This window comes from Meriones unguiculatus, chromosome 8 (genome assembly GCF_030254825.1).
Source record: "Meriones unguiculatus strain TT.TT164.6M chromosome 8, Bangor_MerUng_6.1, whole genome shotgun sequence".
Taxonomy (NCBI): domain Eukaryota; kingdom Metazoa; phylum Chordata; class Mammalia; order Rodentia; family Muridae; genus Meriones; species Meriones unguiculatus.
Genome location: NC_083356.1, coordinates 100,389,447 through 100,414,609, shown reverse-complemented (window position 1 = coordinate 100,414,609; position 25,163 = coordinate 100,389,447). Strand labels below are relative to the sequence as shown.

At 44.9% G+C, this 25,163-nt stretch overlaps 1 protein-coding gene and 1 long non-coding RNA gene across 2 annotated transcripts in view; one reads left to right on the top strand and one right to left on the bottom strand.

Moving 5' to 3' along the window:
• Positions 1-234: 234 nt before the first annotated feature.
• LOC132655908 (uncharacterized) lies at positions 235-23,434 on the bottom strand. Its single transcript, XR_009593861.1, has 2 exons — positions 22,520-23,434; positions 235-1,224 (listed from the first exon to the last, which is right to left on the bottom strand). It is a non-coding gene; the product is annotated as an uncharacterized LOC132655908 (long non-coding RNA).
• Positions 21,079-25,163, top strand: part of Itgb6 (integrin subunit beta 6) — a 126,797-nt gene continuing 122,712 nt past the window's right edge. The window contains exon 1 of the mRNA XM_060390246.1: positions 21,079-21,321. The gene's annotated coding sequence lies outside the window, so the exon portion shown is untranslated. The remainder of the gene's footprint in view (positions 21,322-25,163) is intronic.

Below are 25,163 nucleotides of genomic sequence, written 5' to 3'. Positions count from 1 at the left end.
CTGGGACAGGTTGCTGGCCCTCCCTGTTCCCACCGACCAAATCCTCCTAGCTCGGGAGCTAGGGCTGAACAGTTGTTTCTTTGGAGTATTTTTTAGTTCTTAAATTTTATTGCTTGTATTTGATGATAGATGTCAGTGACATTTCATAGTTTCAAAAGTCCTTGCTGCTCTGAAAGTGTAGAGTCTAGTGAAAATTACATAGTCATAAGAGAAATGTGTTTTTTATTTCTGTTCTTGTTTCTTTCTTTTTTTTCTTTTTTCTTTTTTTTTTAAAAAAGAAGTTGTGGTATTATTGGTTCTATGCTCCCTAAAACATTCTGCTTTGTGGAAGTCCAGACTGAACGCAGCACCCTCCACGTACCTAGTTTATCAGCCCGGGCCTCTCACTACTTGATATTTTTTCCATTAGTTAAGACAGAAAGTTGATAGCTCAGTCAGTAGGGGAGGGGACGTCTGCTGCTAGGTATGTCTGAGCTAAGTGCCATATTCGTCTGGGTCAGATTCGGGAAACAACCTCTGTACATATAAAAGAGAGAAAAAAAGTCAGTTAAACATCACATAGTAGACAGCCATTAAATTATAAAAAAAATTAATTTATGAAGAAAGACCTTTTGTACAGATTGAAAAAAAAAAGATTTTCATAGAGATATCTATATGATCAAGAGAGTTAATTTTTTATTTTTGTTCTAGTGCTGCATACTTGCCATGGTGACTTACTTACCGGTTCAAGATGACTCTGTAGTTTTCTTTCCTAGGACTTGTTAAACGCCAAAAGACATTTTTGAACTGTACATTTGACCAGATTGTTAGCTTTTTCTGTTTTATTTCTTTTGAGAACCTTTGAATAAAAACATCTGAAACTTTATTCTTTCTTCCTGTCAGTTGTTTTGTTTTTTGTGTGTTTTTTTTTTTTAATAGCTTAAGCACACATCAAAACTTCTTTGTAGTTCCGACCTTGCTCTTCGGCTCAGTAGGTTGGTTTAGAAGGAAGATGTCGGCTTCCGTACGTGCTGAAAATGCGTTTTCGTGTGGAGGATTGAGAACCTTCCCACGCCCAGGTTGCTGCTTGTTGAAATCTGTCATGTGACCTCAGACGTCACATCTCACCTTGGCGTAAATCCATCCCGAGATTCCCCACCCTTGGCCTTGATTTGGGGTTGTCGTTGGTATTGGCGGCAGTCCTGAGCCTAGGACACGCTAGGCGGGCGCACGTGTTGCCTGTTACTTAGAACAAAATATTTTTTTTATCTGCAACCAACACAGACATGTCAATAATCTTATCTCCTTACACCACAGCCTTTAAAAAGTGGCCTCTTTGACTGTTCCCAACAGGAACACCCATGCACCATTTGTGGGATGGGCGTGTCGGGGGTGGGAGCTCTTCCCCCCCCCCAACTTGCTTTATTGGAGGCATGTAATACCAAAAATTGGCCTTTACCAAAGTGGACTAGATGTTTTAATGTAGTTTACATAGTATTGTCTGTCCATTGACTCTACCATAGTGGTAAAAGGAAGGGATTTAAGAAAAAAAGAAAAAGTCCCACCGCATTTCTTATATTCGTTTGTTTATTTATTGCGTGTGTGTTTGGTTGGAGGCTGCTCGTGAGCCACATCATACACAGAGGTCAGAGGACAATTTGTCTGAGGTAATTCTCTTTCCACTGTGTGATCCCCGGGATCAAGTTGAGGACTCGGTGGCAAAGCGCCCCTACTCACTGCACCATCTTGCAGGCCCTGTGTTTTCGAATGGCTCCTGCAGTCCGTGGAGTGCAGCAAGGACTAGAGAAGAGACATGGCGCCCTTTGCTTGGCTCAGCTGAGACATCCCCGACAATCAGCTCCCTGAGAAGAGGAAGCGTGCCTCCTTGATGCTGACCAATGCTTCAGAGACAGAGCTGCCACAGCATAGGAGCATGGCCTGGGGGGGGGGGGGGGGGCATTTGAGGCTTGCCTGTGAATGATGGCAGAGGTCAGCGGGAGCACTAAGTCGCCTAGCACCTTGGCCTTTGTCTCAAGTTCCACAAGTGTCCAGCTGGCTGTACTTGACGTTCATCCCCTAGTGTTCATGGGGGAGGGATTCTAGATTCCACCCATGCCAAGGTCCACACGTATCTGAGTCCCTGAAATAATCTGTGTAGTGTTTGCCTCCAGCTGCCATATGGTTTGTGTCATCGCTAGATCTTGTGGGATGCCTAACGCAGCATACTGCTGGGTATTATGATGTTCTTAATGGCAGGAAGATAGCCCATGTGTGCAGTGCAGTGGGCTAGTTAATTCTACTCATGAAGAATGCATGGATACAGGGGCTAGCCATTTACAGGAGTTTGTGAACGCTCTTAGGAACACCCTTGTCAATGGAACTGGACCTAGGGACCTGTTGGCTCAGAGAACAGACATGGCAGCATTTTTGTGGATAAATCAAGCTTTGCTGGGAGGTTAGCTGGGGGTCAGGATTACCTTTCAGTGTGAGAAGAAATGGGAAGGTAGAACTGTGGATTGGAAGCAAGGTACACGTAGATCTAGCAGTTCTCTGGTATTTGGTTGCTGCCTGGTGGTGGCATGAGGAATGCTAGAGTCCCTGACACCCCAGCATCTGTGCATGTATGTCCAGGGAGCCTGAATGCTGTAATTCTACCTCTTGTGTTCCCTGCAGTATCAGTGGGAGAAAGGTAAAGCTCCCTAGCCAAACCGTTAGGGGCTGTTTTCATGCTGAGGCCCAACTGACAGTAGCTGCTCTCCACCAGCATCACCAAAAAGGGAAAGATCCAGGAACACTTTTACAGAAATCGTCAACCTATCACATTCTCCCTCCTCTTTCTACAAAAGGCCTTGGATGTCCAGTAGTTCGGGGAGGTTGGAGGCTTGGGGCTTGGATTTGAGGAAAGCCAGGCGGTTTCTTCCTCTCATAGAGCAAAGCAGTGAGAGAATCATCTTCAGCTATGGCTGGGAACAGGCCGATGGTCACAGCCGGGGGGTGGGTGTCATGTGTAGCCTGGTGGTTGGGGACCAGGTGGTTAACTGCTCAGTGGTGGATTTTGAATCCTCACAGGCTCTGGAGTGTGTCGGGCACTAGAGCTCCATCTCTGTAGGGTAAGATCACATTTGAGCTAGAGCCACTAGTGGGAGGGTTTTTATTGTTTAACCTTCAGTGTGAGCCCAGAAAGAGACCAGACATGGTACAAGCTGCAGGGCCAGCTGCCAGAGTGTCTGATGTGCACTGCTTGAGTTTGGGCTTCAGCTAAGAGCCCTGACGCAGTCTTAGCAGGCTTAGAGATGGGAACAAGCACCCTATTGTCAGCATTGTTGCTTAGACTGCAGAGTGACATCGAAGGCTCGAGGACACCAAGGGACAGAAGAAGCCAAAGGCATGGCCCAAGCACATAGCTGGCTACAGGAAAGTCCCGGCCGGTCTCCCTGGCTGTTCAGTTTTAAGGCATTGGCTAAAACCCAAACTCTAGTGCTACTATTCATTCTTCTAAAATACATGACTCAAAGATGAAGATTTGACCATTCACGTGGACACATCATGAAGAATAGGTGTTTCCCCCATCCCCACCCTCACCCTGTGGTGTCCCTAAAGCTGTTCCCCTGCTTGAATACCTTTGCTGAGGCTTCCCCACAGTTCACAGAGTATCTCTTTGAGCAGCCTTCAAACCTGTTTGCTAACCCCTGAGGGTTGACTCTGCCAACTGGACTAAGTCAGAATTCTGCTCTAGAAGTCAGTCTTTCTGAAGTGGGCCTCTGCCACTGGACAGCGCTGTATTTGGCCGGGTAGACATTCACTCTCCGCTTCCCCTCTTGCCTGTCACTGCTAGCTGCACAGTCCACACCAGCAGCCCACCCTCCCCGTGTACCTAAGCTGATCACTCACTGGATCACATGGAGCGCCCTCAAACCTCCCCTGTCACTCCTGCCCTGCTCTACCCTCCCTGTGACAGTTTCCTTCCTGACTTCCTGGGAGCCTCATAGATTCTTAAAATTTGCAGCTCATAAAAATTTGTGTTGTCTGGGTCGCCTCATCCAACCTTAATAGGAGGAGTGGAATGCCATGTTGGGATGATAGAGGCCTTCCCTCTCCTGAGGGGAATTGGAGGAGGAGTGGACAGAGGGGGGTTGTGGGACAGAGAGGAAGTGAAGAGGAGGGACTAGGAGAAGAGGAGGAAGGGGAAGATGCAGTTCAGGTGGAATATATGAAAGAAAAATGAATATTTTGTGTTGCTTTGGTTATTTTTAAAATAGCCATAATTGTGATTTAAAATATGCAAGGGAGTATTATGAAATCATTTTGAAGAGAATATTAATGACAAAGCACTCATGCCAACATATTCAATACAAAGTTGTAGATACTATACGACCTTAAGTATGAAAGCTGAGAACGTATTTCAGAGTGCTTAGCAGTGGATGAGATGTTTGGAAAAGCTTGTGGAACTTTTTTGAGATATTCCTAAATCTAAAAAATGGTAATGCCTCTATAAACAAAATGTTCTGAAAGGATACATTCAGATCGTTTTGAAACTGTGCGAAGCACTGGGCTCCTAATGTTGCAACTTTGATTTGATTTTTATCATTAAAAAGACACTGTCCCAGGGCTGGAGACATGGCCCAGTGGTGAAGGCTGTGGCAGCTCTTCCAGAAGATCCAACTTTGGTTCCCAGTGCCCAGGGCAGGAGACTGATTGCCCTCTGCCTACCTCTGGGGGCACCTGAATAGACACATAAAAAAAAAAATCCCTCTTTTAAGATACTGTATAACACGTCAGAAAGCAAAATGACAGGACATGATCTGGCTCTAGACCTCGGTAAACGGTTGAGATGTTAAGTTTACAGTCTCGGAAGTGGCAGTGTCGCAGGAAGTAACAGGTCAAAGCTAAGAAGTCTGGGAGCTCTGTGAGGGACCAAGGTTGTGTCAGCGTTTCTCCTGAGAGTTTCTGACACACCCAACTTTGTTTTCACTGATCAGAACCATCCCAGTGTCAGTGCTTAGACCTTGTGAGAGGCGCAAACCATCTTCCATAGCTCTGCTCTCCCCAAAATGAGACTTGAGAATTGGCCTTTCTCTACCACCCCGAAGACACCAACATAGCAGGAAGGCATTATGATCTCTTCTGTTTTTGCATTTAATCAAGTAGCATATGAGATGCTTTCCATAAGGCATTCTAGGTTTTTTTTTTAACTGATAGTCATTTGCCCCGATGATAGGTTGTGAATAAGTGGCTACCTGTAATAGCTCTTGAATACCTATTTATTGACTAGGCTATTTCTTATGAGGCATGGCAAAGGACTGTTCTCTACAAATGACTCTGGAGGCTGCAGACTCTTAGCAGTGTGCTGAATTTTAAGTTCTAGTCAAAGGCTCTTAGTTCATATACTTCATCCCTCTTAGAGCCTGTTACTCTCACTTTATACCCACACCAAAAGTGGGCATGAGCTCACAATACTGCTAGTGGCTTCCAGAGCATTTTAAGCTACTCTGAGGACACTGCCTGGTCTCCCCTTCCCCAGAAGCAGCAGTTCAAGGCTGTCAGCAGACTGCACAATTGGGTAAGTGGCCCTTCCTGTAACCAGCAGAACAAGCGAATGGCAGCTTCTGTTCTCTAACACTCGCTTCCCAAGGATTCTCACAAATGATAGTGCATCTCTTTTGCCAGCCAGCAGTCCCTTGAGAGCTGAGGACAGAAGAGAGGATCCCGAATGGCCCGCTGTCAAACACTGCTCACATAAGTCCTCATTCCTTCTTCTAAATTAAAGAGAGATTTATGTTTTCCATGATGTACCGCCCCAGCCATTTGATGTAGTAAATATTTAAAAATTTTTAAAACACCAAAATCACAAATTTGGAACAAAGAACTTCTCTGATTTGTTTAAATTACTGACCTATATGACTCCACATGAAGGATATTCTGTGTGATCACAACTCAAGTAGGAAAGTACTGTCACACCACTGATAAACCCTCAGACCACAGACAAGCTTCACCAATGATCCTAGTGTTATTTTTTGTTGCAAAAAAGATCCAGCATGATGCACTCAATTGCCCCATCTTTATTTTCTCTCAGTATGAAGTAGCTCATCTGTCCTTGACTCTCATGACGTCAACACAGATGAGGATTACAGACCAGTTATTTGGAGACATATCCTCCAATTGGTATATGACGTTCACGGGCAGGATTACCACCAAGTAAAGCTGAGTTCTTGCTGGGTCCTGTCAAGAGAGCATGATGTCAACTTGCTTTGTATCCAGTGATGTCCTGCTTCTCACTTAGGCACCATGACATCTGCCAGCCATTAGACTATAATGTTACCCGTGGCTACTTGGCAGTTAAAAAGTGTTTGGTGGGAAGTGCTTGGAAATGATGGAAATGCTCTCATTCCTTATCTGTTATGCATTTCCTTATCTGTATGAATAAGGATTTGGGTTTTCATATTCAATGGGTTCTAAGTAGTTATACTTTATCCCAAGTTTGGCCAGTGCAACCAGGTCCTATGTCTTTCTCTAGTCATTTTATAAGTGCTTTCTGCCTTGGTCATTCCTTGGCAGCTAGAATCATTTCTCTCAATCCCCTTTCAGTCGAGTTTGGCTTTTAGGTGCTAAGATCTTGGCACATAATGTTGATTCCCAACAGGTCACTTTTTCCTAACCCTTGACACTGAACAGCGCAGAAGTATGTGCAAACAATTATGCGCCTGTCTCACTCTGAACTCATGTTGGGAAGCAGAGATTTCCACCTACATACCTCTGCTTTCAAACCAACTGCACAGAATTTACTTTTCTTCGTTGTTACATTTCTTTTGTCAACTAGGAACCTTGTATCCTTGATAAACTTGTCCATTTGATCCACCCCCGTGTCTAAGCTGTCTCCATTACTTCTGAAGTTGCAAGTTTCCGTCTGGATCCCTGTGTCTCCAACTCCTCCCTCAGTGGGGCCAGGTGGCAGGGAAGTAACTCTTGTGTCCCCAGAGCAGGCAGCTGAGAGGGGCTCTGCCCGGCAGTGTCACATGAGTGCCCTCTGGCGTAAGCTAGTGCCCTGAAACCTGCTTTTCTCTGTTATGTGGAACATGGCAAAGGCTGGAAGAGCTAAGGAGCGGGAAAGGGGACAGTGGGAACCCCAGAGAGAAAATACAAAGCAAGAAGAAGAGCATGGAGAGAGAGAGAGAGAGAGAGAGAGAGAGAGAGAGAGAGAGAGAGTAGAAATAAAAGAGATACCGAATGGAATGATGGGTGGCTCCAAAGTGCTTGCCAGGCTAGAAAATGTGAGAAAAAAAAAATACAGGAGGGAATGAAGATGCAGTGAGCTGTTGATTCCCATCTGCTCGCAGAGAAGTGACTTCACAAATAAACTCTTACCCAGCAGCGTTGGTCCACCGAGCTCCATTCAAGGGAAAGCTACTTTTCTAAGATTTCAGCAGGGAGTTGCTGTTTCTGAGACCAGAAAGCCTAGTCTCACATGGATATCCAGGGAGACCTGGCCTCCCCAGAGTTGCCCAGTACCTCCCAGCAAGAACCAGCTTCAGGGCACGTGAAGATATTGCTCACCAGTTGAGTCACTTCATCAAACATGACTTGTCTTTCTTAGTATTACCAATTCCATATCTTAATTGTACCTCATGGAACTGTGGAAGGGGAAGAGTGAAAATAAAGCCAATCTTGAGGATTATTTTGTTTTTAGTGTGTGTGTGGGTGGGTGGGTGGGTGGGTGTGTGGGTGTGGGTGTGGGTGTGGAGGCCAAAGGTCAGCCTCTGGAGTTGCAAGTTAAACATACAAGGGAAATAGTGAATTCCTTCTGACGGAATACATTTGATCTGGTTGTCATCCCTCACGGCCCTCTGTACAGCCCTGGTCATTTGTCTTCACATTCTGGCCTCCTGCACCAGCTCCCCCTCGTGGAGTCTGGCATTTACCCCAGTGTCTCCTCAGCTCAGCGACCACCTTGCTGTCGATGTTACTGCCTCTTAGAATGTCATAGCCTTGCCACCAGCTGCTTTTCCTAAGCATATTGCGTAACTACACCGTATTTTTATATGGTATTCCCCTGGGTACCACTTTATTGACAGGTATGCGGTTCTCTCCAGGCCGACGTTGTAAACACCTGTGATGAACATGTGCGCACACATCTCCGAGGGGCATCTGTGCTCATGCTTCTATAGCATCTGTGACTTAAGAGCGCAAGCGCTAGGTCATGGGGCATGCCTGGTGTCTCTCTTACAAGACTGTGCAAACTATTGTTAGAATAGCCACTGTTCTAAGGTTACACACCGCGCTCTTCCTCGCAGGAAACGCCTCTTTTTGACATACAGTGCCCAGTGATCAGTAAAGATGAGCAGTTAACATGAGGAACCATATCTGGGAGAGGGCTAGCCTTTATGTGAGGGGTGAGAAGAGGTGCCGAGCCCAAGTCACATGAGTATAAAGGAGTTTATGTCCAGGCGTATTTGCTCCTCTGTGGACACTATGAAAGGTCCTGGCCATTCCTAAAAAGATGGGGCTGGGTTTGGCTAAACATAGATGAACTTCCAGTTAGCCCTCAGCTAATGTCCCAGCGGCAGCCACAATGGCTGAAAAGCTGACCAGGCTGCTGGTCGAATGGCTTACTGCTCAGAGTCCACCCCAGAGCTGGCCTGGGCAAGTTCTCCCAGTCTAACCATGGCTACTGCGGCTGGCTCTGCCCGTGAGGCTGCAGTCCAAACAGGAGCCTCCATGGCTAATGCTGCCGCTTCGTGGATGTAATGATGGAATGTTCTCCTCACTGACTCTCTACTTGTGGTCCACCAGCAGACACTGACCACGTGAGCTCAGTCCCTGCACTTGTGTGGTGGAAGCTTTCACCGTAAATTGCAGGCTCTTTAAATATTAAAAACAACCGAACGCTTCTGCCAAAAATTATGCATTCTTAAAATTAGGCGCTCAGAGACCCTAACAGGAAATAGTGATCTAAATTAACGTTAATTACTACCTCTTAGCATAAAATATATTTAAGTTCGGGTCATCCAGAAACTGAGAGCCAAAGGAGTTTGAATGATTTTTAAAACAAAAACAAAACAAAACAAAAAACCGTGAGGGATTTATATTGGATGTGGCCTAGTGTTTTTTCCCCTGCGTAGAAGTAAAAGTCTAAACCTCGAGGAACACAAGAACACAGACTTCACGGCATCAGAATGTATTCGGGTTCTTCATCATGGAGGCTGGATTTGTGACTTCCGGGGTATTGCTGGTCGTCCTCAGCCCATGGTCAGCCTGTTGCACAGTCCTGCAGCATATGTTTGGCTAAAGACATAAAAATTGTCTGGCCAGTAGGAGGCTCGTTTTTCCACGTCTGCCGGCTGCGGAAACCTTTCCCTGATGTTCACCGGAGCTGTGCTACCGGCCATGCTCACGCTGTAGAGCTCACGAAGCCAGCAGCCCCACTCAGACCATCCCAGTTCCTAAGGCTGCTGAATGTGCTTCCTGGGGTCAGCCTCGGGGACAGGGACGCCTGCCCTTCCATGGCAACCTGGCTGAGACCTGCTCTGAGCACAGATCGGAGTGAGTGTGCAGCAAAGTTAACACAGGCTGTGCTGAAAGGACTGAGTAAATCACGAGGGAACAGGGACGTTCAAGCCTGCATCAAGAGCAGGAACCCAGCTAGCCACCTCGTATGCCGCATATGCTATGTGCTCCCGCAGGCTGCTCTCCTCTCGGCATCCCAGAAGACTGACTCTTGGGGTGTCAGAGCAGCCACCTCACTTGTCCCTGGTCTTTCATTTGGCTGTATCCAGGAGGAGGTACCAAGAGGCTGCAAGGTGAGTTTAGCAGGAAAGAGGACGCTCCCTTAAGGTGTGATTGCTCTGGCTAATCCCTGTGGGCCGCAGATTAGCAGTATCCCTGTCAGGGACCAAACTGGGCCCCACCCCACTTCTATGCTGCGTTTAAGAGCCAGAACCCCGGAATATGGCTGCAACTGGAGTTAGGACCTAATGGCCAGGACCTCAGAAGGTGACTACTACAAATGGAACCTCCAGTGTCTCAGGATGCAGCTGCCTCTAAAATCGTACTGAACCCCTCTTACTTCAGGATGTTAGGACATCCGTAGACAGGCAGATGAGTTAAAATAGAATTCCTAGCCCTGAAGTAACTAGAGGCCTTATGATATTGGGAAATGTGGGCGCAGAGACAAAGCACAGAGGCACAGGGCAAAGACAACAATGAAAGAATCCTTGGCAGAAACCTACCTGTCAGAGCCTTAATCTTGGCTCCAGGTCTTCCCAATTTCAGGAAAATCTGTTACCATTGTGTAAGCCATCAACGTTTCAGTAACCTGAGCAACTACTAAGACAGCTCCCGCAACTAAGGCCACATCCACTGGTCCTGGTTTCCTCAAGCTTTGTGGACTCTTCCCGTTTCCCCTTCAGGTTTGAGGAGGGCATCGGTTTCCTCCCTACTGCCTCCTGCCAGTACTAGTTTCTCTGACCCGGGCTCAGCCTAGGCAGCTGCCGTCATTCACCCGGCTTCACTTTCCATGGTTTTGCAGTGCATCTGGTATTGCTTCCAGGGACACATTCTTTCATTTTGTTCCCATTACGAGCTGCCTATGCTGTCCCTAAATGCATGTTCCCTGTCACAGGAAGACAGAGCAGCCCACCAAGGGAAGCACCACTTCTCCACACGACCAGTGAGAAACACTTCAAAAGTTCTGATGACAAGACTTTTTTAGAATATACCGTCAAGCACTTAGTTCTGCAAAAACAGAGGCTCACAGCCTGATCTGCCCCAGTAAGGATGACACTGTACCTATGGTGAAAGACAAAGTGGAGAAAACACTGTGAAGAATGCCATTTCACCTATTTATTTATGTAGTGCTGAGTATTGAACCCACAGCCTTGGGCATGGGAAGGATTTAGAATTGGTGTTTGTTTGTCTGTCTATTTGTTTGTTTGTTTCAGCACTGAGCACCTTTGTTTCTCAAACAAAGGTACCTCTATTAGCTAGTTTTTTGGTTAGGGGTGTGGTGGTTCCTGTCAATAGTCAACTCCTCACAATCTAGACTCTCCCCGGAGGTCAGGCACACCTGTGAGAGAGATTATCTAGATTAAAGTTAGCCTCTGAGACTGCCTGAGCGATTATCTTCACTATGTTCTTTGATGTGGGAGGACCCATCTTCATTGTAGGTAAGACTCTACCCTACACACGATCCCAGACTGTATAGGCAGAAAAGGGAAACTGGGCAGTCGACATGCATTGGACTCTTTGCTTATTGACTGCAGATCCAAGCTCCGGACACTGTGTCTTCTCCACCATGAAGACTGTGACCTAGAGCTGTCAGCCAAGATAAACTCTTTCTCCACTGAGCTGCTTTTGTGAGGGCGTTTTCTCACAGCAACAGGAAATAAACTCAGATGGTGACCAAATTCCTGAGAGAAATAGTTTGAGGGAGAGAGATGTGTTTACGCTCCATGTTTCATCACCTTTAGTTCATAATGTGTTAGCGCTATTGCCACTGACCCAAGGTAAGGCTGAAGAGTCTCGTGTTACCTAAGAAGCAGTAATAGGAGGGCATCAGGGAGCAGTAGAGCCCAGAGACTCCTCCAGTGAGCTTCCTACAGCCTGCCCGCACTTCCCAGAGTTCACCATCTCCTAACAATTTATCAAAGACTGAATTCACTGATAGATTGATCCGCTGAAGCAGACAAAGCCCTCTTCCTACTGTTTGCATCAGGAACCAAGCCTTCAATAGCTGAGCCATTTTTGGAAAGTGTTTCTTGATCAAATAGTAACACCCATATTCAAAATACTTGACTCCTGTCAGGAAAGCAAGTAAGATGACTACGGATCTTTATCTCTCCTACTACCCCGAATTCAATCCCCTGGTCTCATTCCCAATTCTGCGGCCTCTTTCAACACCAAGCCTTCATCTCTAATGGATCACACAGATCTTCCCCTTCTAACCTCTCTCTTTAACTCATTTCTTTATCCCAGCTCCCAGCTCCAGCAGGTACTCCCTAGGAACCCACAGGCCACTCTGACCAGGGGAGCCAGTAGGCTAACTCTGCCTTCCCCTCCATTCCTTGAAGCTCTCTGGTCGCATCCCAACTTTTATAGGAGAACTTCGGCTGTGGCCTCTCTCCTCACTCTGCCCCATTCTTAGGGGACTAAGCATCCCCTAGCAGCACACCCTGCTTTCTTCCATCCTGTGGCACCCACAGCCTCCTCATTCCTTAGTGTCAGCTGTCAATACCCAGAAACACATTTTGCCTGGAACCCGCAGTGGCCAAACCTAGCAGGATCCGAAAGATGTTCCTGCCAGGCAACACACAGCCACCACACTTTCCTCAGAATCAGAGAGGGCAGCAGAATCCAAGGAACGAAACAGCCACCCAGTAAAGACAAGACCAGATATCAGCACCTAGAAATACAATCTCCCCAATTCCAGATGTCCAAGCACCATTGTAAAGACACTATGAATAACAGCCAGCCAGTATAATATGTCTCCACTATAGCCCAGGAACCCTGTCACAGCAGGTCCTAAATATTCCAACATAGCTGAAACACACACACACACACACACACACACACACACACACACCTTAAGATAACCTTTAGGAATATGACTGAGGTCTTCAAAGAGAAGAGTGAATAAATCCCTAAATCTATGAAAATACAAAGAGTGGAAGGAAAGGAATGAAACAGTTTGAATCCTAGACAGTGGAAATAAAATCAACAACGAAAACCCAAATTGAAGGAAAATCTGAAAGTGAAAAATGTAGGAACTTGAAGAGGAACCTCAGAGGCAAGCCTCACCAACACAATCCAAGAAATAGAACAAAGAAACTCAGGCATTGAAGACACAATAGAAGATATGGATACCTCAGTCAAAGAAAATTCTGGCACAAAACATGCAGGAAATGTGGGACACCATGAAAAGACCAAATCTAATAGGAGCAACAGATGAAAGAGAAGACGCCCAGGTCAAAAGCACATAAAACATTTTCAACAAAACTTAGAAGAAAAATGTTCTAACCTAAAGAAGGGGGTGTCTATCAAGGTACAAGGAGCTTATAGAACACTGAATAGAAGGAACTAGAAAAGAAAGTTCCCTCTTCACATAATAATAAAAAAAAAAAAAACCCCTACATGTATAGAACAAAGTGTGAAAATTGCCTTGGTTAGGGTTTCTATTGCTGTGAAGAGACACCACAGCATCTGTCTTAGCCCTTCTGGCTTTTAGAGACTATTGAGAAGTCAAGTGTTATTCTAATAGGTCTGCTTTTTTATGTTACTTGCTCTTTTTCTTTTAATACACAATCTACCTAAACTCATTGGACACAATAAAGTTAAATTCTAACAGGCAAGTTCACAGCACTAAGAGCCTACATTAAAAAAAAAAAAAAAACTGGAGCCATCAAAGCGATAACTTAACAGCACAGTTGAAAGCTCTAGAACAAAAAGAAGTAGTCACACCCAAAAGGAGTAGACAGAAATAAATAATCAGTCTCAGGGCTGAAATCAATAATATAGAAACAAACAAAAAATAACAATATAAAGAATCAATAAAACAAAGAGACAAAGAGTTGGTTGTTGGAGAAAATTGACAAACCCTTATCCAAATTAACTAAAAGGTAGAGAGAGGGTACCCTAATTAATAAAGTTAAATGAAAAGGGGATATAACAACAAATACCAAGGAAATCCAGAGAATCATACAGACATAATTTCTAAGTATGTGCTCCACCAAAGAGGAAAATCCTTAGCCATCAGTGAAATGAAAATTAAAACTACTTTGAAACTTCATTTTAAATCCTTCAGAATGGCTAAGCTCCAAGACACAAGTGACAGCTCATGCTGGCCAGGATGTGGAGTAAGGGGAACCCTCATCCATTGCTGGTGGGAGTCTAAATGTGTAAATCCACTACAGAAATCAGTGTGGCAGTTCCTCAAAGAGATAGGAATTGATCTACTTCAAGATCCAGCTCTATCACTATTGGTCATATACCCAAAGGATGCTTCATCCTATCACAGAGACACTAGCTCAACCATAGTCATTGCTGTTCTACTGATGATAGCCAGATTATTGGAAACAATCTAGATGTCTCACAACAGACAATGGATAAAGAAAATGTGGTACATTTACACAATGGAGTTTTACTCAACTGTTAAAAAATATTACATCATTAAATTCTCAGGTAAATAGATGGAAGTAAAGATAAAATCATCCTGAGTGAGATAACTCAGACCCAGAAAGACGAATATGGTATGTATTGCTTATATGTAGATATTAGCTTTCAAGTCAATACCCAAGCTACAATCCACAAAACCACAGAGGTTAGGTATAGAGTAAGGGACTAAGAAAATACAGACAGATCTCATTAGGAAAGGGAAATTGAATAGATAATTACAGATGGATAAGAGGACTGAAAAAAATAGCAAGTGGGACAGATGAAGGAAGTAATAACAAAAGAAACAGGTAAAAATAAGGGGCATTTGGGGGGTATTATGGAAATCTAATACAGAAGGTTCCTAAAATATATACGTATATGAAGGAGATTTAAGTAAAATTGCCAAATAATGGAGAGGCACAATCCTGACTGGCCATTTCTTGTCACCAAATGAAGCTTCCAATACTGGAATTTGGTTACATCTAATTTGAGTTGTTGGCCAAAGAGATCCCATGGGAATCCCCAAAGAACTCAGGCTGTTGCCAAAACTATAAGTTGCTCTCCATAAAGTGATGGAAAGGTCCCATTGCTAAAGACAACACCTACACAGCACATTGAACATGGAGATGTCAAACTGTACCGAGCCCTCCCCTCTGTGTTCTAGTGTCTTCGGTACAGGAAATACCAAAGTACTCTTCATGCTACCAAAACAACAACAAAAGAGGGGGGTAGAAAGAGTGTAAGAGCCAGATAGAGTGGAAGACCACTAGGAAATAAGGCCCTCATGAGCAACATGAGTAAAGCCCATATGAACTCACAGAGACTGAAGCAACAGGCACAGGGCCTGCACGGGTCTGTAACAGGTCCTTTGTGTATATATTATGTCGCCCGGTTTACTGTTTTTATGGGATTCCCGAGTATGCAGATGAGTGGGTCTCTGATTCTTATACCTTCTCTTGGGCTCTTTTCCTTCTGTTTCCCTTGCCCAACTCCAGTGTGTTATTTTATTTATAATTCTCTGTTAGGAGCTAGTTTGTTTTGGTGATTTTGTTTTCTTTTGTTTTTGTTTGTTTTGAGACAGGGGTGTGTAGCCCTGGCTGTCCCGGAACTCACTTTGTAGACTGGGCTAGCCTCTGGAGGGCTGGAATTAAAGGTGTGCACCCCCACCATCCAGCGCCTGTTTGTTTTCTAAGGACCGGATCTGAATGGGAGATGAGGAGGACCTGGGAGGAGGGAGGAGGGAACTTAATCAGGATATATTATGTGAGGGAAAAAAAAATCTATTTCAACAAAGGGGGGAAAATCTAATACTTGTCTATTTGAAAAACTGGGAAATAGGATTTTCTAAATTACTTTAAAGTATTCTAAGTATATAATTTCAGAGGCCTTCCAATGTATCTCTATTTACCATTCTTTCATTGCTTATATGTGGGGAAAAAAATGGTACATCAAGTTGACTTTTCTCCTTGTTATGTTGTGTGGGTTTGGCCCACGGGAAGCAGTTTTTCATTACAGTATAAGAGCATTTGATTGACACGGAGGCAAATGGAAATATATTAGGAACTTTCAATAGGACCTCTGTAAAACTGGTAGATGAGGCTGAAAAAAGCCAGTGATGACTTAGCCCAGACAGTGCCCTTTCTGTGTTTTCTCTGTAGCAGAGCTCCTAGCTAGAAGAGCCACAAAACCCAGGTATAAAAATAAACAGACCTTAACCCACAGGTGACTCAGATCACAAAATGCTAAACCATGCTCTTCAGTCCATATCATCATAAAGTAGGCACACAACCTTAATATGCCAGTAGAAGCAAAACCGGGAAAAATACCTGACACTTATTTTGTGGTCCATCTTTAAAATTTGCTGTTTAAATTATCAGAGTATTGATCTAGTGGCATACGCATATGACTTATGAATATGTGTTGTAAATACCACTTAAAATCTCTGTTTGACTCTAATGGACTATTAAAGCTTAGAAACTACAGGGTTTGTGGAAAAGGAAGGAAGGAGGGAGGGATGGAAAAAAGAAAGGAAGGAAGGATGGAAAGAAGGAAAGAAGGAATGAAGGAATTGTCTATGGAAATCCAAGTTTTAGGTCTTCTTAAATTCTTCTGTGTTCAGTTTGACTTCAAATAAAGCAGAGATGGGATGTGGGGACAAGCAGCTAGCACAGCCTTGCCAGTGTCAGGAGTGTGTACATTTGGTTGAACACCAACTCTCAGAGCATTTTAGAAATATTTGGAATGTCGTAGAAACCTAAGGGACCACCCGCTGGTAGAAACAAACAAACAAAAGAAGAAAGAGAGAGAGAGAGAGAGAGAGAGAAAGAAAGAAAGAAAAGAGCCTTCCAAAAACAACAGAGAGCAAAATGAATGTCAGCCCCGCCCCATTTGTGCATGCTGGTGAGGGCAGGCTGGGTGTGGCAGCTGTCTTATCCAACTCAGCTTGCGTCTCAAAGGCATTCCCAAGTGTCACATTGGGCAGGAACCTGGGAAATGGGTGTTATGACAGCGTGCGGTGTTTGGAGGTGACAGAAAGCACTCCAGGCAGAGAAGAGCTTTACAGACTAGGCAGGGGAAGGGCCGGAAGCTCAGCCCGGCCTTTGCTCCGTTGCCACCAGCAACACAAGAGCTCAGCCTCAGGCAGAGCTGCGAGCATTGTACTTATTTATTGCCTGGACTTTCAAGCAAACGGCTCTGAAAATACGTAGGTGGGAGAGAGATCTCGTTGCGGGATTCTGAAAGTGGGAGCTGCTTCCAAGTTCCCAAAGCAAGGGAGCCTCGGAGGTATGGCATCTCCACGAATGTATCCTGCACCCTCCACATTTTCCACACAAACCATTTATCTTTGCCGTGCTGAAGTTGTACCAAAGTAGTTTCATATCCCTGTACAAGCCTCCAGAAGACAGAACACTTGAATAAAGAAACCAGCCTCCTCCGCAATTAGTAAGAGGAAAGTGATGATGTCAGCAAGATGCATCCTGCTTCCCCACGTTTTGAAACCATATCTTTGTAAAGTAAATGCCTGACACTGTTTGCAGCTTTGCTGTTTGTTTGCTCGTTTTGAATACCCATCAGGGGGTTGGCTAAACCCTGCTTCTTCTCAACCTCCTGGTCAGCTCACATAACACCAAAAGTGCAGACACGGGCTGTGCCGTGTCCTCTGCACTGTAGTCACACGCGAGAGGAGTGCTGCAAGGTGAATCTTGTCTTTTACGGGACTGTGGACTCCAAACTGGCTTCCCCCTGTTCATCCCAGCAAACAAGGAAGCAGCTAAATTGTTCTCCCAAGGTGATCTTCAAAGTGCGTAGGGAAGACCCAACTTCTCAGGGAGGTGTTTACTTTTTCCTTCCTGCCCTGCTTCAGCTCGTTGCAAAGTCTGCCTTCTCACCATTAGGAACACACACACACACACACACACACACACACACACGCGCGCGCACTCTTACTTTTAACCAACTCTCATTTTGAGTAATAAAGGTGAAGTCTTGATTTACGGTGTCTTCAATAGAATGCACACTTGGCCTGAATAGCACGGTTGGTGATTCCAACAGGTTCCTGGGACTTAAAGCATGTCTGTCTTGTTTTATGGCTGGGACCACTCCCATCTTGGCTGAGAAGCTACGAGTGGAATTTTAACTATGGTTTTCCTTGTGTTTAATAAGCTAAAGTCGAAAGGCCATGGTCTGCCTTCTGATATGCACGAACGGCTTCCAACTGAAGCTATTCGTGTGTATCTGAACTGAGTTAGAGTTAAAACACTCCAACTCTTAGGCACTATTAAGTAACGTACTCTGAAAAAACTTTTTAAGGTGCATGTAGAAGAATGAAAAGCTATAAATAAAATAATTAAAATTGTTCTTTTTGGGTGAAGGGTTCGGTTGTCAGGGAAGCAATCCCATTAGGTCAGACCTGCTCATCTATTCCATCCTTATTTCATCCATATCTATTCCATTCATATCTGGACCTCTCTGGGCCTGTCTTGAAAGGCTCATTAGACTGGCCCCATGCTGTTACTTAAGGGGGGTACTGTGGGACAGTGAAACACAACGAACCTGAGCTCAAAAAGAAGCAAGACCAAGTTCACAGATGCACACACAAGTGTGTGCGCACTTGCACCTAGTAATAAAAATGGATACAGTGGGGGCTGGAGAAATGGCTCAGTGGCTAAGAGCACTGGCTGCTCTTCCAGAGGACCCTGGTTTAATTCCCAGCACCCACATGACAGCTCACAACTGTCTGTTCTGTAACCCAAATTCCAGTGGCTCTGATTCCCTCACATAGATATATATGTATATCAAATGTACATAAAAATAAATAAATTTTAAAAATAGAGATAGTGAAGACAAACTTATCAACAATGATTGCAGGGTGATAGGGAACAAGCCCAGTGAATATTGACAGCAATGAGCACTTACACATCTCCTTTGATCCAATAATTCCATATACAAAAGTTTGCTACAGGAAAGTTTTAAAATGCCAATAGAGTGGAAAACAAGGGAAATGATCCCAAACTTTTAGGAAATAAAAATGTTTAAGGGCTGGAGAGATGGCTCAGCAGTTAAGAGCACTGTCTGCTCTTCCAAAGGTCCTGAGTTCAATTCCCAGCAACCACATGGTGGCTCACAACCATCTATAGTAAGATCTGATGCCCTCTGCTGTCCTGAGGCACACATGCAGGCAGAACATTATATAAATATTAAGTAAAATCTTAAAAAAAAAAAACACAAGCTGACAAGAATGTTTAAGCTCCCTCCTACATATTACTAACAGAATGACTCTGAAGCAAAATTCTTGTAATGTTAGATGGAGAAATGTGAGTTGAAAATAAGTAGTCTATATGATCCCATTTTGTAACAACAAAAATATTAGAAAGCACTGGAAGAAATAGAAGAATTTTTTTTCAACAGGAGCTGTTATAAGATACCTTGTACAGGATTCTTTGAAGCATTGAATTTTGAAATATCATACCTTAGCTAAATAACTTTCCAATTAACCAAAAATCTACCTTACCTATGCCTGCAAAAACAGTATGGAGACGTTTTCCTGGGTGGCTTGAGCTCCTTTTTGCATCCAGATCTCTGTAAGTTCATAGATGCTTAGGACAGTACAATTGGCATCCAGTCAAATAGCAAATGCTTGGATTTAGTCAGTCGCTGTCATGAGGCACGTCATTAAAGGAATGCTCAGTCATTGAACCCCCCCAAACAACAGGCCTCATGTCACTTAAGCCTCAAGAATTCCGAGCAGCGGGTGACCCATGTCCTGGTAAGAGAGCCGGGTACAGTCTGTCACAGCTGGGAAGGAGTGGCAGCCAGAGGGGAGGTAGCAGTCATGTGACGCGCACAATCAGGAAGCAGGACGAGATGGATGCTGACATTCATGTTTTGTCTCTTTGCTCTCTTATTCAGCCCAGGACTCCAGAGCGTGGAATGCTGCTACCCACATTCCGAGTGGATTCTCTCTCCTCAGTTAAACCTTTCTGGAAGTAACCCCACATACATGCCCAGAGGTGCTTCTCCTGGGTAATTCTAAATCCAGTCAAGGTGACAACAGAGATAAAGCACTACAGTGACTTTCTTCCCATTTAAGCATATCCTGTGGCTCGCTGACGTGCAGGACCTCACACGCCATGAAGAGGAGTCTTTCACCTAGGAGATGGAAGGGCCTCTGTGTCAGGGCATGCCGCCCAGGAAAGGAGATCGACAGTCAAGAGTAACGTTCCTGTAGCAAAACTGAAACTTGCTTCTGAATTTCAAATGAAAAAAAAAAAAAAATGCTTCCTCACATCTGAGTTGCCTTAAAAAGACCAAATATGTACCTCAATTACAGAAAATTAAAAGCCCATTAAGGCTCCAGAATCAAGAGAGATGAAAGATAGTCTGGAAATTTTCTCACACTCCTGCACCACACACATACAAACACACTTCTGACAGACATGCACAGATGTAAGGCACCACACCAGTGGAGGCTGGATTCAAACCCAGGTCTCTTGGCTTTCTCTGTTCCTGCTCCAATCTCCCTCAAACCCCACAGAGGTTGCAAGCTGCTAACCCTGATCAGCACGCCCGCTCCATGTTGTAAGGTGACTCAAGGGGCTTTGGAGCCAGAAAGTTTAACTCCTGAGCCTCAGTGCTGTATAGCTCCAGCCAGGGCAACTAACTTCTCCGAATGGCAGGGTCATCTATAAGGCAAAGACTCTATGCTCTACCCTGTAGTGTTAGGGTGGGAAATTAATTAGCCAAAGCACGTCAAGTGCTCCATGGGGCTCCCAGAGTGCCATGGGAACTCAGGAAACAGTGTCTATCATTAATGTCTTGCCGCTCTCTTGGAGACCTGAACTTTCAACTTTAGCCTGGAAAGAGTGACTGGAATAATTCAGTCCTCTTGACAAACGCTGTTTGGACGCTTCTGTCCTCAGCTGCGCCTGGCCAAAACAAACCTAATCCAATCTGGCCCAGTTACTGCTTGGCACCATTGTGAACACTAGTCTCGTCTCATCAGTTGTTCTTTTCAGTTTCTGGTTTACCCAAACAGGCCATTTTTAGAGAGTGGTGCGTTTAAACCTAAGCTGCCAATAAAATAGATTTATCTTGAAAACGGCAGGACCGTTCTCAAGGAATGTCAATACAAATACACACAGGGACCAGGGAGCCTCAGCAAGATTGTCACCGGCCTGGGTCTGTGCTCAACTATGAACTCTCCCAATCCTATTTTTTTGGAGGGGTCTGGGTCTATCTGTGTTTTACCAACCCAGACACCCATCCATCCGCTAGGTTTGGATGTCCTTTAAGAGTGAACTTGATCCTGTTTCACTTTTGGTCTCCCTCCAGAGAGGCGAACGCGCTGGCATAGCTCAGCCATTTGTCAGCCAGAAGTCTGGCTACACATTTGCTCGTCAATCTAAACCTAACCCATTCTCATACACGCACTTGGGGGTTTGTGTAAATCAACCAGGCGTTCTGTCACTCACCAGCAATATCCCTGCGTCGTGGCGCTCACCCACACGCCTTTGTGAAATGTCTCATTATGCCGGTGGAAGAGATACTCGCGTGAATGCGCTTTTTCAGGGATGGTGACAACAGGAGGCTTTAAGTCCATTCACTACCGCAAGGATCAATGGCACTTCTGCCAAAGGCTTTGCTCACAGATACAGTAACGCATGTCAGCACTTTCTGAGCTTAGAGGGTCTCCCTTGCGAGGTAAGTGGACCAAGTTTTCTGCATGGCTAACAAATGTGACCCCAAAGTTGAGAGCTGAGTGTTTCCTGTCTGGCCATTGATGATTATTGACCAACTCTGTTTGGGGGATCCGAAATGTCATTTCTACTTTCTCATCACCCGGGAACCCATTGAGTGTGACCCCAAGATTTGTAAGAGAGCAGATCCTTATTAGCTCAGTGTGCTTTGTGGTGACTCTCCCAGTACTTAGAGCCACACACGCTTTAATCAGCTCCTTCAAAAATGCGTCAAAGGACAGTAATTCACATCCTTATATTTACTTAGTGTTTGGTAACACTTTGGGCAACGCGCTTTAACCATTAACTATGTGGGCTTTTAAAAGAATATTTTAAGACATTTGATTCTGATTGAGGTAATTGTGATTTTTTAAAATGGGTGCTGAGACTAGCCTTCATTGATTCTTTCTAGCATTTCTAAAAGGCACAAAATGACTGATCAACTGAGAAAAAAAATATAAATATATATATATAGTCATTGACATGCAGATAACACAGGACCAGTTAACCTCGAGGTCTCCAGGTTATGCCATGGTGTTTTAATGTCCAGCTAATACATGAACTCGTGGGGGAAGTGAAGATGCAAAGCCCAGCGGCCCTGGCTATCTACAAAGAGCATGATTTATTTCTGTGACTGTCTGGAATGCCTGGTGTCATTAATATTCATTGCGAGAACTCTAAGACAGACCAACACTACGTTAAAAAAAAAAAAAAATCCAATATCTGGGAAAGGTTATTCATCTAAATAATGTATCCCCTAAAATCAAGGACTCACAGACATAACTATATTGTATTGGCTCTCAAAGTGTCTAAAGTGGGCAGAATATAGATTCCGTTTAGAGAGCAATAGCTTTTCCCTTCCTGCTGTGGATTCTGGACAGCTACAGCAGATCCTAAGACTTTAATACTGAATCCCAACCATGAAGTCACTTGGTCACACTGTAAGCATTAGTGTCTGCCTAAGTAAAATTGTCTGTCTTGGTGAAATACCAGCCCTGGCTTCCCGGAGCTCTCTCTTCCAGGGTAGCCTTTTCTCTATGGCTTCTGCCCTCTAGTGTTCAGAGAATGAAGTGCAAGTCTTTAAAGTTCAAATTAGAAGTAAAACGCTGTTTTTGTGATATCTCCATATTTTCCCCAGACACCATATGCTAAAGCAAACTTACCACTGGATGTGCTGACTGGGCCATTATGTGATGGCAGGGATTTTTCATCTGAGGAACCAAACCCAGCAGAAGCTTGATCCCATCTTCAGACCCTCATAGGGCCATTGGCTTTTTATCTAGTTTGTCTAATTAACCTCCTTCTCTGCTTGGAATCCTTTCAGTCTACTTTGATTTTATCGTGATACGCAGAGAGGTAAATGATAATAATGAAGTAAGGCTTACAAACGGGCATTTCTTTGACACGTGCCCCAGGAAATTTACTTTTTTTTTTTTTTTAATTTCTTCTAAGCTACCTGAGAGGTTCAAGGAAAAAGTGACTTATTTTTCAATGACCTTCCAGAAATCAGATCCATGATTTTTTTTTTTTTTTTTTTTTGTTACAGAAGGCCTGAGTCAAACTGTGGGGCTACCCATGGGCACTGTTTTGCCTTGACCACTTTCTCTTTACAGAAAGCAAAGCCCGCTGCCAAGGCTGTCTGTCTGTCGCTATTACTGGGGCTGTGAAAACCAGCCACAGCTGATTGTGAGTGCTAACTATAGACCAAGGTCATCTGGGGGACCCACCCGGCTGCTCACACGGGTAATGCTTACTCCTAGCCACAGTGCCTAGTTCTCCCTGCCAAGCCAGCCAGGCCGGGCATACCTACTATTTTCAGTTGGAGTTCCCAAGAGAAAGCCCTTGACTGCCCTTCACGATGCTGGCGTTCAGTTCCCTGCTCAGCCGTTCTGAACTGCTGTCTGTTCCGAGTGTCATTACCTCCCCGCCTCGTGTTGTCCTGCCCTTCCGGAGAGCCCGACCGGCGGGTTCACAGGCATGTCACACCGTGGTATTAAAATGAACCTTTTGCATAACAGAACAAAGCTCACCCACTCGCAGTTCTGCTTTGTCAAATTGCTTCACCCAGTGCCTGCGAGGGAAGTCTCGGGCTGTTCCAGACTCCCGTACACTCCTGTCATCCCCAGCCTCCAGCCTCCAGCCAAGGCGAGGCTTTATCCACGCACATTGGCCAGGATATGCTGAGACCCTCTCCTCTCCCTCTTTCCCTTGCTTTTTCTCCCCTCCCCTTCCCTTCCCTTCCCTTCCCTTCCCTTCCCTTCCCTTCCCTCCCCTCCCCTCCCCTCCCCTCCCCTCCCCTCCCCTCCCCTCCCCTCCCCTCCCCTCCCCTTCCCTTCCCTTCCCTTCTCTCTCCTGTCCTCCACTCCCTTCTCCTCTTCTCCCCTCCCCTCCCCTTCCCTCCCCTCTCCTCCTCTCTTATCCTCTCCTCTCCACTCCACTGCTGCTGTCACTGCAGTTCATCTTTCTCCAGTCCTCTAGCTCAGCAACATTCAAGGAGTTGATCTGGAATTATAAACCCAGATCCAGGGGCTTGGGCTTGTTTATCCCACTGTCTTGGGAAGCTGAGGCCTTGTGACCTGCAGAGTGAGTTTGACGCTAACCTGGGCAACTTAATAATACCTTATCTCAAAATAAAATTCATTTTTAAGGGGACTTGGAACAAATTTCAGTTGTGAAGACTGAGACACCTAAGGTCAAGGGTCCAGGTCAAGGTGCTAGTAATGGCTTCCTTGTTGGGTTTGTCTATGATGGGAAAATAAGAAATGGGGGTTGGGGGAGACTACTATGCCTTTCCTGAGGAGCCAGAATAAACCTGCTCGTTCAGAAAGGATAGGCAGGGCCTGTGTCCTCATCACACTGTAAAGATCCCATCTCTTAAACTGGTGCACTACTAAGTTAAATTTCTAACGCATGGATTTCAGAGGACAGATTCAGACCCCAGCACCTGAACTGTGTAATGATTATTTGAAATTTGGATATTCCTGGTTACTCGCCAGCTTCCTCTCTTACACACCTTCTGTAGGGTTTCTCTAACCTTCCTTCGTCGCATAAATACATCCCAAGTCTTAACCAAAGAATTTGCTATTCCCCCAGGCCGCCACAGTCTTCATATCCCCAGTTCTGTCTCTTGTCTCCTGTACTTCCCTGCTGTGTTCCTTTGGACCTTCACCTTTTGAGGGTGTATCCCACACTTGCTCGGTAGCCCAGCAGGCCTCCGTTTTCCATGTAAGTGGGATAAACAGGCCTGAGGGTCAGGGGAAGTACTCCTCCTAGTTTCCACAGTAAATATATCTAGCCACCCTATCCATGGTTCTCTCTAGACCACCGTCGACTCTCTGTGTACCCCACCAACAGCCCCTCCCTCTGCCTTCCCACTCTACCCACATTCACAGGGACAGGGTGAAATGAGGTTTCCTTTGAGATGAGGTGGTTTTAATACCAGAACTCAGTGTTGATTGTGTGTGTGTGTGTGTGTGTGTGTGAAAAATATATAAGAATATACCTAAAATAAGGTATTGAACACACGTGTTATATGGATAAATGTATAAATCTCTAACAAAAGAGCCAATATCATCCAAGGAAACATACTTGAAAGCTATTTGGCTAATTCCTTCTATGTACTATAGACTTGATTTACAAGGCTCTACATCTGTACTGCAAAAAAAAAAATCTGCTAAAAGATTAACTGGGAGTGTCTTGGGGAGTAAGGAGTAAGGTCAGAAGGTGGAAGGAACAAGGATGTGCTAGAGGCTGATGTTTGCTGCACTGTGAGTACAGCCCAGGGCTAGAAGACTTGGGAACCAAAGG